The sequence below is a fragment of the Protopterus annectens genome, chromosome 2.part0, assembly GCF_019279795.1.
Source record: "Protopterus annectens isolate FY-2018-M chromosome 2.part0, PAN1.0, whole genome shotgun sequence".
NCBI classification, from domain to species: domain Eukaryota; kingdom Metazoa; phylum Chordata; order Ceratodontiformes; family Protopteridae; genus Protopterus; species Protopterus annectens.
In genome coordinates, this window is record NC_056728.1 from 180,965,303 (window position 1) to 180,982,279 (window position 16,977).

A 16,977-nucleotide genomic window follows, 5' to 3' on the forward strand; every position below is an offset into this window, starting at 1 on the left:
ATAAAATCTGTAGGCCTGTGACTGTCAACCATTGTACTACTCTAAGATTGTAAACACACAGTAGCAATGCCATAGTTGTTGCCACTGACAAACTGTCTCATATCCTTGTAGGTCCCTCTGGTATGACAGCAAGGCAGCAGACCCTTGCTGGTGAGTGTGTTCTACATTTAATATTGCTAATTAAATATGCATGTCATAGGTGAGGTGTAGGCCATGTACACGTCACACACCATTGCGCTTAATGCATGCTGTGCATGTTTGCTGTGAGACCATGCACATCTCAGTAGTGTGAGTAGATGCCTCAAACACATGCAATACACAGAGCATCCCACACAATTGTGGCAACACTGTAGTGGACATTGGATAGGCAGAGTCGATACACATGCACACAACATACACAACTTTGTCATACGCAGTACACGTTAACATGCTACACATGGCGTATTCAGACACCCGCTGTAAGGTCACACTCCAGTATCCCAAATGTCATCCACACAGCACACATAATATACCTGAGGGATAGGGACCTCTCATGTGACTGTGCGACACTCTTCAACACATAACACATTCCTGTTAGGCAATGCCCCCTATTGGGCACCTTACAAACCCATGAAACAACTGGCTGTGAAATGGTGAATGTAGCCATGGTACTGCAGTTCAGGTACAGCATGCTATGTGCCGGTCTGGCACACATTAGTAGCCTTGAGTGACCACATGATGCTGCATGATGATGGCTCATGGTACTGCACCCCATCCAGTTACAGTGGCCACAGTACTACACATATCATTAATTGCTATGCACCTCAATGTTGTGTGTGTGCAAACATATACACCTATATACAATATGCATTGCAATCACCATTTGTACAAAGTGACACACATATGTCTTGTAATGCTATCGAGTGCATAGGTCACATGACACACATTGTGTATGTGTGATGTTTAATGTTGCAGTTGTGTTGTAGCATGCCATGTCATGGCTGGCACTGGCATGGCCACAATATGTCCTGCACTCACCATAACCACTGTACAATGGCTATGTTGAGCAATGGTATTTCATCAGGTATACATACACCACTCATCCTGTGTGTATACATAGCATGCATGTGCTAAACCTGTGTCCACAATTATCTGCTAAAGGCACAGATGCTCTAATCAGAAATCGATATCTATGTGATACACAGATACACATCCAGCCATGGTATGTATACCTGTGAGTCATGGTGCACAGGACATTGCAGAGCTTTTAATATTTGCACAGCAATGTTGTGTCCATGTACACATTGCGTTCCAGGGTAAGGCCAATCACTGAACAAAAACACATATGCATCAAAGCCATGTATACTGTTATTAGCAAGGGCTGTCTACACTCACACTGCATGCTGTTGAGCAACACATGTCCTGCATGCTGACACGTGTGATATAAATATTTGGCTTGTGATACTGTACCCCACCATCACACGCTATTGAGTATGTTCTGGTTTGCTGGTGGTGTGTGTGTGTGTGTGTGTGTGTGTGTGTGTGTGTGTGTGTGTGTGTATGTGTGTCTGTTTTAGTGAGGAGTGTATTTGTGTACATGTGTTCATTTGTGCATGTGTGCATGTGTTCATGTGTGCATGTGTTCATGTGTGCATGTGTTCATGTGTTCATGTGTGCATGTGTGCATGTGTTCATTTGTGCATGTGTGCATGTATTCATGTGTGCATATGTTCATGTGTTTATTTGTGCATGTGTTCATGTGTGCATGTGTGCATGTGTTCATGTGTGCATGTGTGCATGTGTGTATGTGTGCATATGTTCATGTGTGCATGTGTGCTGACATCATGTACAGGTCGTAAAGTGTGTTTCCTGTCTTCCTCTCACAGGTGTTGAGTTTGGGCTGGTTCACTGCAGCAGGGAAACTGATGTCACTGAGCATAATAGGGATAATGATGATAGGTGTGTTGAGGCACAGGCATGTTTGCCAGGGTCTGTCGTTGGGCCACCCCATCCATGCACACATTCATACTGCCAATACATCCATCACCAATGCCCTTAGCTGAGGGACAGCGTACAGCCGGCATTGGCCAGGACAGTGTGGTATCCATGGCACATGCATCCCGACACAGCAGCCATACCCAGATGTCTGGAAGGGTACCACATAGGCAGATGTTCAGGGGTTCTTGTTGGAGCACTGCTGCTCATCATGCCACTGGCAGACATGCCACAGGTCTTACAACCTCACGCATGTTGCAGGCTGTCATGGAAGCACAGGCTCATATGGAACGGTACACCAGACAGAGACTAAGGGCACAGAGGGCACATAACGCCGCCGTAATTGACAGCATCTGTGAACTAGCAGGTGCCATCCATAATTACACTGAGGTCACTAATAGACATTGGGGTGAGACATTAGATGTCCTCCGCAATGTCATGTCCATGTGTCAGGACAGTTCGGGATGGTTGAGTCATCGGCGTGGACGTATGCCAGCAACATCAGCAGCTGGCAGTCGCCGCGGACGTCCCTAAAGTCACAGCTGCTCCTGTAGTGCCAGTACCAGCCCCAGCAATGTTGGGGGTGGGCTGTCCATAGATCGTCCTAGAAGACCATGTGCACGTGGCTCTGGACAGTCCTAGCAGGGACCTGGGTCCAGTGTACATCCATCTACCTTTGGGGATAGTACCCAGTCTGGCTTAGTACCTGATAGTGTCAGTAGCACCCCTGCCAAGCACAGGTACCGTATCCATGGCCAGAGATGGTGATCTGTCAAGCCTGGCAGGTACAGTCTGTGGCTGTCCCACAAACACCCATCTATGGCAGCCACATGGTGGAACTGTGTGCATGCAGACACACACACACATAAACAAGACACATACATGTCGATTGTATGGCTCACTGTAGGCCTCTAGCAAACCAACAACGCACCCTGTGCATATGATGAAACCTGTGCCACCTCTTGTCATCTGTAACATCGATGCAGGAAGAGGCTACCATGGTGCTGATGCACAGGGTGACTTTATAGCAGTATAGCAATGTTAGCATGTTGGCAGCAGTGGAGTGTAATGATATGCTTGAAGGTGTAGCTGAGCAGGCATGATGTATTAAAGCTATGATTGTCAATGTAGTAATTTTTACACCAGGGTTAGTTCCAATAGTGTATTGTCCACCCACGTGCCACTTGGCTGATGTGTGTAGTATTGGCAGCATGTGTTAGAGAGTGGACAGTATGTGTGGGATGTGTGTGGCACAGATTTGCAAGTGTACATTTGTGAACATGTTGGAGGTGCACTGTCTGCATGTACGTGCATAGTGGACACATGGGCAGGGTGACATGCCCTGTATTACACAGTAACACTCCATAGTTTCTATTGGTGGCCAGTATGCATTGTACTACACACATTTCGGAACTTGACTACACATGTGTGTATGACATGGTTTGACACTGTGCTGTGGGTGATACTGTTACTATGTGTCATTGTTTTGCATTCTGGTAGTATACATAACTTCAACAGCCTGACCATAACCGATCGTTAGATGATGTCTTGACAACTGACACACAGATGTAGGACATACAGTAACATTTGGATCCTTCAGGTACTATACTATGCCAGTAACCAGTGATATTCACCTGCACCCATTACTGAGACCACTCCTGTTTGGCATATAGCTCTCTTAGGTACAAGTAATCACAGTAGGGATATGTCCGTCCATGTCTGGTAATGCATACTGTGGCCTATAATGCATTCTCCAGATGACACACACATCCTCCACAAGGGTATCACACAGACAGATCCCTGTTGTCAAACCTATGCTGTAAAGCTATAAGCCAACCAAAGCATAGTCATCCACCTTTACGGAACATAGTATCCCCACAGTACCACATAGGTAGTAGCCACCAACATGAAGAACAGGTACCGATGTGTACATGCAACCAAGTGGTACATCATCTCTCCTTTGATAATCACATTTCCAAAGGTATTTTTAAAATCCCTTGGTGGATCATATAAGCAGTAAGGGGTCTGCGTGCATATCCACAAAGGTTGTTGTACACCTATAATGAACAGCCATCATTGACAGATTTTGTTGCATTTGAACAGGTCTGACATATACCTTGGCCATAAACCCTCACTCACACAATTCAATAGAAACCGTAATGAGTGTGTGTGACATGGATGACCTAGGCCAGGGATCACTGCAGTGGCTGACCTTGTCACAAGCATACAGATGTGACCTAAGGTCTGGAATGCAGCAGCACACTCTGGAAAAGATGATAGATGTGTTCTTGGAGAAAGCAGGGTTCTCACACATGCAATTATTGAGGTTACATGTACGTATATGTATTTGCCACACAGCTACCTCACATGTGCAATCCACATACTGTTGTCATACTGATATGTCATACAGTAGTAAAAGCAAAACCCACAACATGTTGACCAACAATGTCACACACACACTCACCAAGTGCCGGATTCAAACCCCTACCTAACTACTTCATGATACTAGAGAAGTATGCATTAACATGGCACGCTATACACATTACTGTGAGCTTTTTTTTTCCCACAGGTATATTTGTAGGATGGTGACATCATCAGACTTGACCAAGATTAGTATATCATTTTTAAGATGTTTTACTACTCTCCAAAAGGATTGTTTTTCTCCAAAGAGGACACACACACTTGTCAAGTGCAGGATTCAAACCCCTACTTAACTGGTTTTTGATTCTACAGGAGTATGCATTTACAGGACACACTATACTCATTACTGGGAGTTCACTTTTCCACAGGTATATTTGTAGGATGGTGACATCATCAGACCTGACAAAGATTAGTATACCACTTTTAAGGTGTTTGAGTTCTCTCCAAAAAGGTTGCTCTTTTTTCAAGGAGATCACACACTTGTCAAATGTAGGATTCAAACCTCTACTTAACTGGCTTATGATACAACAGGATTATGCATTTACAGGACATGCTATACACATTACTGTGAGCTCTCTTTTCCACAGGTATATTTGTAGGATGGTGACATCATCAGACTAGACAAAGTGGGTTACATTAGGTGACATTGGGTGGGCTACATAGAAGGAATGTCTAAACACTTTGGCCATGTGATCATCAAAGGAGAGTTTATTATCTAACTGTGTCCCCAGGGCCTTCCTGACTTTCTCCGTACATACTGGAGTACCACCTATGTGGTAATTTGTTTGCACTTTGTTTTAGCCAAAAGGAATGACTATGCATCCTTTGGCATTCTGCTTGGGGCATTGTTTTGACACCAGGTATCTGTCTCTGTAAGCCTGTTCTGGAGGATGTGTGTATCAGCCGTAGAATCGATTATGGACCACAGTTAGCAGTCATTTGCAAACCTGTTCAGCCATACTCCTCCCATACTTGCCTGTACCTCTGAGCAGTGTCTACAGAACAGGTAGGGTCCCAGGACCAAGACCTGTGGGATGCCATTTGTGAATGGCTTAGAGTTGGACATGGCACCTGCAACTCTGAACATGTGTGTTTGATTTATGAGCCACTTGGCCACCCATTCTGTGACATAGCTGTTAATGTTCAAGCTGGTAAGTGTGTCCATGATGACAGAGTGGGGAATGGTGTAAAAAGTCCTTAGTCAGGTCCAGGTGGGCTGTGTGGACTACTTTCACCTCCATCTATGTCCTTATTAACTGTTTGAAATAAGTCAACTATGTTTAGGAGGCAGGATCTGCCTTTAACAAGGTGAGGTTGTGTAGAGTCCAGTGTCTGGAGGTCCCCAATGTCTCTGTTTATGGGTTCCATGACAATTTGCTCAATAGCTTTGTAGACCAGGCTGAGTAGACATATAGGGCAATGGTTTCCAGGTTCTGTTGTGGCACCCCTTTTGTGGAGCTGGATGACTGTTAGTGAATGCCATTCTTTGGGTACATAGCCAGTGGTACGATTGAGTCTGGGCAGTGAATGTAGGTGAGGGTGTAGTTCCTTTTGGGCCTAGTGTAATACGCAGCCTGGGACACCATCCAGTCCCATTAATGCTGTGTTCTTGGCTTTGGAGAGGGCTGTCTTTACCTGCATGTCCATGAAGTCTGGGGCTCTGCATCCTTCTGTGATGGACACAGGCCCTTTTGGGGGTGATGGGGGGAAGTTTACACTGAACTTTTCCCCCAGGATGTGGGCAATGAAAGTTGGTTCAGTGTATTACTTGCCATTTGTCAGTAGCTGACAGCATATTTGGTAGTTAAGACCTACATGTCTGGTATAGCTACCACAGGCTTTGTGGTTGTTATTCTTACATTCCTTGGCAATTTGTCTTTAGAAACTGTCCTTGAATTATTTTATGAGCAATCATTATTTCTTCCTAATAATGATCAGTGATGCCTTTCCTTTAGTGAAGTTGGCTCTATCAGGTGTTAGTTTCCTCCTTCTGTTGTCTAGCTTATTTATGGGCAATGACCACCAGATTGTTTTCTTATTTTTGGAGAAGTGCATCTTGGTTTTATTTGTGATGTCTCGATCCATGCATCCCTGTAGATGCTCATAGGATGCACTTGTAAATGATTCGGCAGATTGTATACCATTATCCTATAGCAAGAGGGCTTTGCATCTTTCCATTTCGGTCTTGGGAAGTGTGCAGGTTGCTTTCAAAAATGTCTTCACGGTGGTTTCACTGACTGGGTGGGGGGGGGGGCGGGATGTGGATGTCCAGTGTGATTACTTTATGATCTGATATTACCAGCGAGGGTTTTATCTCTGTTGTGGAACACTGGTACCCCATGTTGGTGATGATCATGTCCAGTATGGTGTCACCTCTAGTCATGGTGACCAGCTGTTCCAAGGCAAGGTGTTAGAGTTTTTAAACTCTAGGAAACATTTGGGCAAAGGACATTGTACACGACTAATTCTCCCACTCAATGTTTGGGTAGTTGTAATCACCTCATATAATGGTGTTTGATAAGACCTTTATATTTTCCACTGTTCTCAGGAATACTGAGTGAGGTTCCTGAGACAAGGTAGGCAATCTGTAGCAGGCTACAATCTGAAGAGCAGCTTTGCCCAATGTTAGTTGCACTTGCATGGTCTCCAAGGCCACATGCTGTGCCACTAACCTGAGGGTGTGGGTATCCAAAAGGTAAATGGGTACACCCCTTCCTTTTGTATTTCACTCGTGGTTTTGGGTCCGAAGATCAGAGGGATTGTGACTGTTTTACATGGAGCATGTCCAACAGCTCTGCTTTTGACATAGCTTTGTATGTTAGGCAGTGAACACATCTGAGTAGGCGATATGCAAGGGAGTACAGATGGAGCATTTTGAGATGGTCTGTGTATGGCATGCATTTTAGGCCGCTAATGCTCTTTGTGAGGTATTGCTGCAGGCTTTCCAGTTGTTGTAGTTGTCTTGTGAGGTACATAGCAAAAGTGGTGTTGTACTCTATTATAGTTCTAGTGAGTGATGAGTAGTGGGGAACAATGTCCTCTTCTATTCAGTATGAGACACATTTTGTGATGAGGTGTGCCACATAGCAGGGCTTCCTGACTACTGTGGGGATGTGATTATCACAGTTGTGTCCACTGTCCACCTGTGACCCAAGGTCTCTTGTCACACTTTCAGTGTTAAGTATACTACTGCCTATGTTGTAGTTCTTGGCTACAGAGTTTTTAACAAAGGGGATGACAATGCACCTTTTGGCATTGAGCTAGAGCCCATGGCTTTGACAACAGCCATCTGTCTCATTGAGGCCATTTTGTAGGATGTCCACATCTTTAGTGTTTACAATTATGGGTCCTAGTTTGCAGTCCTCTGGAAACTTCAGTAGCCACAGACCTTCCATGTTAAAGTTTACTTCTGGGAAGTAGATACTAAACAGGACAAGACACAGAACTGGACCTTGTGGTACTGCACTCGTCACTGGTCCAAAGTCATACTTGGAGTCTGCTACTTTCACAGTGTGTGTTCTGTCAGTAAGCCTGTTGGCAACCCATCTTGTGACATAGCAATTTATACCTAGGTTTAGTGGGTTTATCTATATTTCCAGAGTGTGGGGTGGTGTTGTAAGCCATGGTAGGATCAACATAGGCTGTGTGAACCATCCTTGTCTACGGTTCTGTTGACTGCTTCAATGTCATCTATCAGGTTTAGGAGACATGATCTGCATTTTACAAACCCAACATGGTTGTGGTCCAGGGTTTGGGGATTACCAATGTAACTTTTTATATGTTGTATGATGATGCATTCTATGGCCTTGAAGAGTGGGCTCATCAGGCTAATGGGGTGCTAGTTCCTGGTGCCCGTGGTGTCTCCACCCTTGTGTAGTGGGATAACCATCATGGTGCACCATTTAGCAGGCACAAAGCATGAGGTGAGGCTATGACTGCACATGGTACGTCAGTGTGGTGCCTGTTCATCCTGTGGTTTGTGTGGAACACAGCATGTGAACTTATCTGGTCCCATGGCTGCTGTGATTCTGGCTTTGAAGAGTGTTTTTTACCTATGCAGCTATGATGACAGCAACTTTGCAGTCTTCCATTATAGAGATGTGCTCTTTCATGGGTGAGAGGGGGGTAAAGTTAACACTGATCCTATCTGCCAGGATGTTGGCAATATCAGTTTGGTCCATATATTTAGTGCCATTGAGGTGTAACTCAGAACAGATCTGAGTGTAGCCATGACATGGACCTGTCTGTTGGGCAGAGATCTCCTGAGTAGACAGTATGCAACAGAGTACATATTGGGTTACATTCAGTCTTGTTGCATGGGGCAACTGTTTGAGGCCAGTAATCCTCTTGTTAGGGTACTTCAGTGGGCTTTTTGGCTGCTGAACGTGCCTAGTCAGATTTATCGCAAGTGTGTTGTGGTACTCTCTGACAGGTCTGATGACTGATGAGTAGTGGGAACCTCCTTTGACCTACATGCACAGACCTTGGCAGTTTGTGTGAACACATAGCATGATTTTTATGACCACTTTGTGAATGTGTTTCTGGAAGTAGATATGACTATCCACATATGTCCATAGATCCCTTATTATCACATCCGTATTTAGCCTAAGTTTGTGAGCATGCCCAGTATGACCTTTCAGTATGTTGTTGCCTGACATTTGCTTCATTTATTTAAGTGTGTGAACATGCCCAGTATGACCTTTCAGTGTGATGCTGAATGAAATCCACTACATTTGTTGGAGTGTGTGAGCTTGCCCGGTATAGACATTTATACTATATGTGTATGGAAAATCAAATTGTATTTTTACAGCAGGCCTCACCTTTGTGTCATAGATCAACAGGGATCATGCTGTGCCTGCAGGGCTTCCATGAGACACTTTGCATAGACTTATCAAAATTTCTACATACAGGGGGGGGCAGCTATTCTTTGTACATTTCTACCCGGGGGCACATTTGATTGTTACTGTGGGTGTACATAGGATGAGGGGTTCACCTGACACTTATACACATTTGCTATGCCTGCACTGCTTTGTACGGTACACCATTTCAGTCTGTACTGTTGCCTATCATACTGGCTTGAGGCATACTACTGTACTACACTTCTTAGCGTCCAATGTCACGTATATTAGATTGCAACTTCATAGCCTACACAACCCACATCACACCACCTCGCCTGATGTTCTCTGTCTGCATAGGCCTGTGGGGGAGGTTACCCATATGCCTCTTTAGGGGCATGTTACAGCATTTCTTTGTGTTTGCATTAGTGTACAATTGTCCTGCTGTGTCTGTGCTACTGAAATGTTATCATGGCTTAGTGGTTCAGTACTGTGACTATTGTGCACAGTATCCAGGGTTCGACCCCTGTCACTGCTTTTCATTTTCATGCTGGGCAAACCAGATTGCTTAAGGGACAGTAAAGCTAATTTGAGCATGTTTACCTGACTTTGCTCAACTTTGCCCGACCTTGCCCAACATTGATCAACGTTGCCTGATATTGTGCTAGTTAGCACGGGCAATTTTGTTTACATATACTAAATATTGGTAAAAGCTGCTTAACGCTGCTTTATATTGCTTAAAACATGGCAATCATGCCTCAGGTGGTGCTGCAGGGCTACTTATGTCGGATGCACATACTACACTCCCTATACATGTTTGGAAACAGGTAGTGCCAAGTTAGGCATCCCTTTTATTTTATGTGTGAGTCAGAGAGAGGTATTATTTCCAGGGTTCCTACTGAGCCAGTGTATGTGCTATGCGTTGCCTCTTTGCCAAGACCAAGGCATATTGGGCACTCCTCCTTCTGCTTACTGGGGCAGGCTCAGGTTGTTCCTCCTCCAAGTCACGCTGTGCCTATGCAGGCCTTGGCAATGGTGGGGGGCTGTTTGGCCCTACCCCATGCTGTTCCTGCTGCAGCTGTTTTTGCAGGATCATATTGTGTAGTATGGCACATACCATGACAATTTGGGTACATGTAGTTGCAAGGCTCCACCAGATGTGTCCAGGCACCGGAACCATGACTTGAGCATCCCAAACACACACTCGATTGCATTTCATGTTTGTGCATGTGTCTCATTATGGAGTTCTTGTTCAGGTGTGTGTGCATTTCTGATGGGTGTCATCAGCCACGGCTCCAGTGCGTATCCAGCATCCCCCACTAGGTGACTGTCAGGGATGTCCCCATTGGCAAATGTCTGGTATAGCTGCATCAGATGCCAGATATGGGTATCGCGGTAGCTTCCAGGGCAGCCAGCACACACATTCAGTATTATGCCCTGGGCATCGCACATGACCTGGCAGTTGATGGAGTGGAAGCCCTTGCGGTTGATGTAGGTCCTACCCCACTCACCGGCTGGTGCTTTGATGTGTATGTGCATGCAGTCAATTGCACCCACTACCTCAGGGTAATCCGCTATTTGCTGGAAGAGATGCATATTGCTGGCCAATACCTCACGGGAATTGGGGAAATATACATAATCACCGACATGTGCTGACATGGCATTCAGAATCTGGTGCAGTACCCTGGACGCTGATGCCTGTGAAATCCCCATCATATCACCAGATGGTCTCTGGAAGGTACCTGTTTCTCGTATTCTTAGGCCAACACATACCTTGGTTTCCACTGGGATAGGTTCCCCTCTGTTGGTTCTGTGTGTGAGGCGTGGCCTGCACAGCTCAACAATTTGCTGCAGGAGGTCTCTGTCCACTCTATAGCGCTCCACTATCTCCAGCTCATATAGCCCCTGGTAGGTTACCCTGGGTCTGCACACTCTTCTCCATCTCCTCACTGTGGGTTGCTCAGCAGCATTCACAATGGCACCACCCTCAGCATCTTGCACATGTTGCCTTATAATAACAATGGCAGCCCCTAACATTTTTTTTGTCTCACTTAAGCTTTTTAAGTTTTCACTTCTCTTTGTAGACTGCAGTGTTGCAGTGTTTCTGAGAAAAACATGGGGGGGATGTTGTTTGCAGAGTTTTAAGTGCTGGGCTGGGCTAGTGTACTGCCTGTGTAATTGGCTGATTCTGATTGATTTCACCTGGTAGCTCTGCTAGTTCTCCTTGGTTAACTTCTGCTACTTCTTTTCCTTCATTTTCACTTTCTGTTTCCACAGGGGGCAGTGCTGCACAATCAAGGGGAAACACGCACATAAGAGCGCACACGCACGCACACAGGAGGCTTACACAGGCTTGCACAGGCTTAGGCGGGTGCACATGCACGCACACAGGCTTAGACAGCCTTACACAGGCTTACACGGTCGCACACACATGCACACAGGCTTAGACAGGTTTACAGGCACACGCACACAGTGTAAGCATCTTTGCAAGAAACTTTAGTGATATCCACAGTGTACACCTTTGGTTTCTGAGTTTCAGCTAAGACAACTGTAGACACGTCTCTTCCAGTCCTGAGTAACTTACAGCAAACACATGCCACTCTGCTCCAATAAGCTTACAGTCTTTGATACATATCCCCTCATGATGTCACCTATTTTCTACTCTGTTACTCCCCTAATCCTACTCTTACACTCTAGGGACATGGTTCACATGGCAGGGAAAATTGGGATTCACTATCCTTATCCTCATTTGCATAGGATTGCCTAGTAATGCTTGGTTACGTCTCTCAGACTGAGCTTTCCCCCTTAGCAGCCACTACTCAGTAGCCATGTTGTCTTCAGCCTGCCATTCACCTGCATGGCAGATGAATATTTTTAATAAAATGCCTATTTTTGGCTTTTATTTTTTTTATTTTTTGCTGGTTTTTAGAACGCCGCACGTTTGCACGGCGCTGCGCTATGCTTAAACATCGGAGATCGGGGAAAAAATATATATTTTTTATTATTTTGCAACAGATAAAAATTCCAATGGCCTTATATTTGGCCATTGGCATGCTTCCTCAACTGGATGCATCCTTTATTTGGAGCTATCATAGCTCCATTTTGCTATTTGCAGAACGGTACTCTGTTACCAATGGAGTACATTTCTACAAATAACACTAGTCTTACTTGGACAGGTTTGTGTTTCCTGGATCACACATTTACCTCATTTGCATAGCTTTCAGCAGCAAATGAGGTAATTTGCATAACATAACACTGTCCGTGCAAGGGTAGTTTTAGGAGCTCTCATGCACCCCCCTGCCCACTGTTCCTGGATCGCTCAGCAGACATATTGGCTGTCTGGAGTCTTACTCTACTCTTAGACTCCATGCAAGCCTTCGTGAATCCGGCCCACATCTCTAGAACACTGTTGTAAGAGTTGCGTCAATAGCCCGATGTCATCCACTGGGTCATTGCTCAGAACAATAGTCCGTGAACCGGCACTCATAGTCGGTACCACAAACTCCAACCTCTGCAAACTGGGAACCAGAACAAAACTGAATGAAATAAATGGAACCAACAAGCAACAGTCCACACCAGCTTCAATTCAAAGGATTTATTAAGTGCTTTCATCAGTTCAATCACCTGACTTCTTCAGAATAATTGCATACAATATGAAGCCATATTTATACAAAAATAAAATCACATGACATTGTGCAATATTCTAGCTGTTGCATCAATTAAAATCAATGACCCTTACACACATAAAAATGAATGCTTATAAACATAAAAATAAATATTTTAGGTATACTTGAAAATATTTCATTAAATAAAAAATAATGGTTAAAACTAACCAAAAAAAAAGATCTTAGTTTTAAATAATTACTGATACTAACACTGTCATTCAGTCCTGAGGTGGACGTGGCATTAAGTTTGATTTGCCACCATAATTCCTTAAAATTGAGAACATCTTCCCAGGGACCTCCCCTTAGGTCCGATGTAACTTTGTCAAGAACTAAAGATCTAAATGTATGATTGGGGTATTCCACAATGTGCTTACCTAAGGCACTATTTGTATTACCAATTTTGATGTCCCGAATGTTCTCATAAAGCCTATCTTTAAAACTTCTCTTGGTTTTTCCAGTGCAAAACCTAGCACATTGACTACATTGACAGAGCAGTTATACTGCTCTGAGTAATGCGCTAGGTGATTTAATAGTGCATAACTATTCTTCACAAGCACTTAATTCTGACTTACCGGACATACTCAGTAAAGGGTTTAATTTTGTCCCAATGGCAAGATCTAACTTGGTTGAACTGATTATTGACTTAAAAGCATTTGTTAGAAAACTCAATTTTAAATTAATGTTTGAGAACAACAGGATTAATGATGGTATTTTGTATAGAGCTAGTTCTTGGAATCCACAACTACCTGTTTGAAACTCTTTGTGAATTTGACTTTAGAACGTTATTAATAATCCTGATGATGATTGTGTGGGTAATCTCAATGCTAATGAAAGAATGTTACTGAATCGGTTGGTGTCCAACAAACCTCTTAGAGTGATGAGACCTGATAAGGGGGTGGGGTGGCTATTATGACTAAAGCTGACTACAATAACCGAATGAACATGATGCTATGGGATGGTGCACTTTGTGAGGAAGTGTCACGAAACCTGGTCAATATTTCTAACTATAAAATAGACCTGGCCTTAAAGGATTTGTTTGACCAAGGCCAAATTGAAATAGAGTTATTGAATTTTTTTAAGTGTCACCCACCCCAGGGTGCCGAATATTTTCGGTATCCCTAAAATACATAAAAATGTATATGACCCTCCCAATGAGACCCATTGTTAGTGTAGCAGGTTAAAAAACATGTTTTATTGGTAAATACATTGACTATAGGTTAAAGGTTGTCTTGGGGGAAGAACAGCATTTATGCAGACTCATGGCATTTTCTGGGAAAACTTAATGGATTAACAACAATAGAAAATGTTTCTTTTTTGACAGTAGATGTTGTCAGTTTGTTCAATGTGATCCCACACACACTAGGGTTCGAATGCTTTGAAGAGTTTTTATTCGACTCCAACAAATTTAGCAACAATGATGTTGCAGATTTAGTTACACTTATGGAATTAGTGTTGAAACACAATTTTGTGTTTTTTGAAGGGCAGTTCTTCAAACAACTTACAGGGGCATGTTGTGCCCCCATTTTTGCAAACATCATCATGCGTATGTGGGAGAGCAAAATTCTATTTAATTCTCCATTTACAGGATTATGGAAGTTGTACCTGAGATATATTGATGATTTGTTTTTTGTTTGGACAGGGGACGAGCATGAAGTACAGGACTTCTTTGATTTCATTAACAATTCTACGGAATTTCTTAAGTTTACATACAACTACAACAAGGAGGCTATGAACTATTTGGATGTAATGGTTTCTAAAGACATGGTTGATCACAGTTTAGTTAGTAACCTTTATAGAAAGCCCACTTATAGCAACAATTTGTTGTACTATACTAGCTGTCACCCTTTGCATGTTAAAAGGGACTTAGTAAAAGGGCAATTTGTTCGATCTCCCGGATGGTTAATAGGGAGGTAGATTTTCAAGATCAATGCAGGAAGATGAATAATATGGTTTATCAAGAGGTTATCCCCTTGATTTTATTGAGAGAGCGATGGATGAAGTTATCAAGAAAGGAAATTCAGGATTATCTAGTCCTTTATTGAAGGGGACTATTGATTGTCATGACCATGTCCTAGTTACTTCAGTTGTTTGCAATGAAGTTGAGAAAGGTTCATTTCCAGTTACATCTTTTATTACTAGGTTTTCTATTGACCATGGTGGTATTTTTGACATTTTAAGTAAAAATTGGACTGTATTAAGCAGTCAAATAGGGGTCACGGACAAATTAGGGATCTCATCTAGTATTATTTTTAGGAGAGGTAAAACCTTTAACGATTTGTTACAGAGCATGAATTATGAAGGAACAAAGTACGGTAAGGGTACTAAGGCTTGTGGCTTCTGTGCACAGTGCACTTACATTTTTTCAGTAGATAAGGTGGTTATTAATGGTTTTAAGGTGAAGGCAAGAGGGAATTACTCTTGCATTACCAAGGGGGTGGTATATGCTGCACTCTGTTGTCAATGTGCTGGGTTTTACATTGGAAAAACCAAGAGAAGTTTTAAAGATGGGATTTATGAGCACTTTCGGGACATCAGAATTGGTAATACAAATAGTGCCTTAAGTAAGCACAATGTGGAATACACCAATCATACATTTAGATTTTTAGTTATTGGCAAAGTTACACTGGACCTAAGGGGAGGTCCCTGGGAAGAAGTTTTCAATTTTAAGGAATTATGGTGGCAAATCAAATTTAATGCCACGTCCACCCCATGATTGAATGACAGTGTTAGTATCAGTAATTATTTAAAACTATGGTCTTTTTTTGGTTAGTTTTAACCATTATTTTTTATTTAATCAGATATTTTCAAGTATATCTAAAGTATTTATTTTTATGTTTATAAACATTCATTTTTATGTGTGTAAGTGCCGTTGATTTTAATTGATGTAACAGCTAGAAGTTTGCACAATGTCATGTGATTTTATTTTTGTATAAATATGGCTTTGTATTGTCATGCAATTATTTTGAAGAAGTCAGGTGATCGAGCTGATGAAAGCGCTTAATAAATTCTTTGAATTGAAGCTGGCGTAGACTGTTGCTTGTTGGTTCCATTTATTTCATTCAGTTTTGTTCTCGTTCCCCATACAAAACTATTAGGTGTAATTATAGATGAACACCTGAAATTTGACTTCCACACACAGCATAGCATCAGCAAAACTTATCAAAAGCTAGGCATCCTCTACAGGCTTAAAAACTTTCTTAGCCTCTCCACAAAACAAGTTCAAGCTTCCACTTACCTATTACCCTCTCTCTTATATGGTGCTCCTCTACTTAATAATATCCAATCCTCCCTGAACTCTAAACAAGAGAATTGTTATAACACAATTGTCAAATTTTCAACATACTTCAAACACTCTACTCATCTCCTCATCTCTGTACTGCTCTTCACTCTCTGAACTGGCTAGAACTACCCCACTGCCTCACCTACCTGCAACTACTAATCACACACAAAATAAATTTTAAGCCATCTGACTGTCCTGGTATTAGCTTGATATTTAGTTACTACCATCCAAGAAAGCCTCTTAGATCAGAGAACCAGCACCTTTTGCTGGTACAAAAACAAATCTGCCCACCGGCCAGCTTTTTATACTCTTGTTCAGTAGCCAAAAGTTGGAATGCCGTACCATTATCCATTAGAAGTACTCAAAACCTTGCCTCTTTCAAAACTTCTCTAAGAGACTACCTATCTCCCATCTGGAAGTGCACCTGCACCTTCTCTCCACCTCTCAAAACCTAACTGCCTCTGCTTAAAGAGGATAATGATGTTTAATATGCACTATGTATCAATACCAGGTGATAGTCCTGCTACACTACTGCCAGAAATATCAATGAAATATCAATGTATTTACCTTTGTTGTTCTCTACTTTTGTGTATTGGTTATCATACCAATAATTCAAACTACTGGGAAATATGTTACCTTTGTTGTATATACTCTTGAAATGTACTCATTTTTTATGTATGCATCTGCATGTTATGTTGCTTGAGGAGCATTTCTCCACGGGCATTCACTGCAAATGGGCTCACAAAGGCACAGTGGACGACCGTGGTAAAGAAATGCAAAATAAATAAATAAATAAAATAAA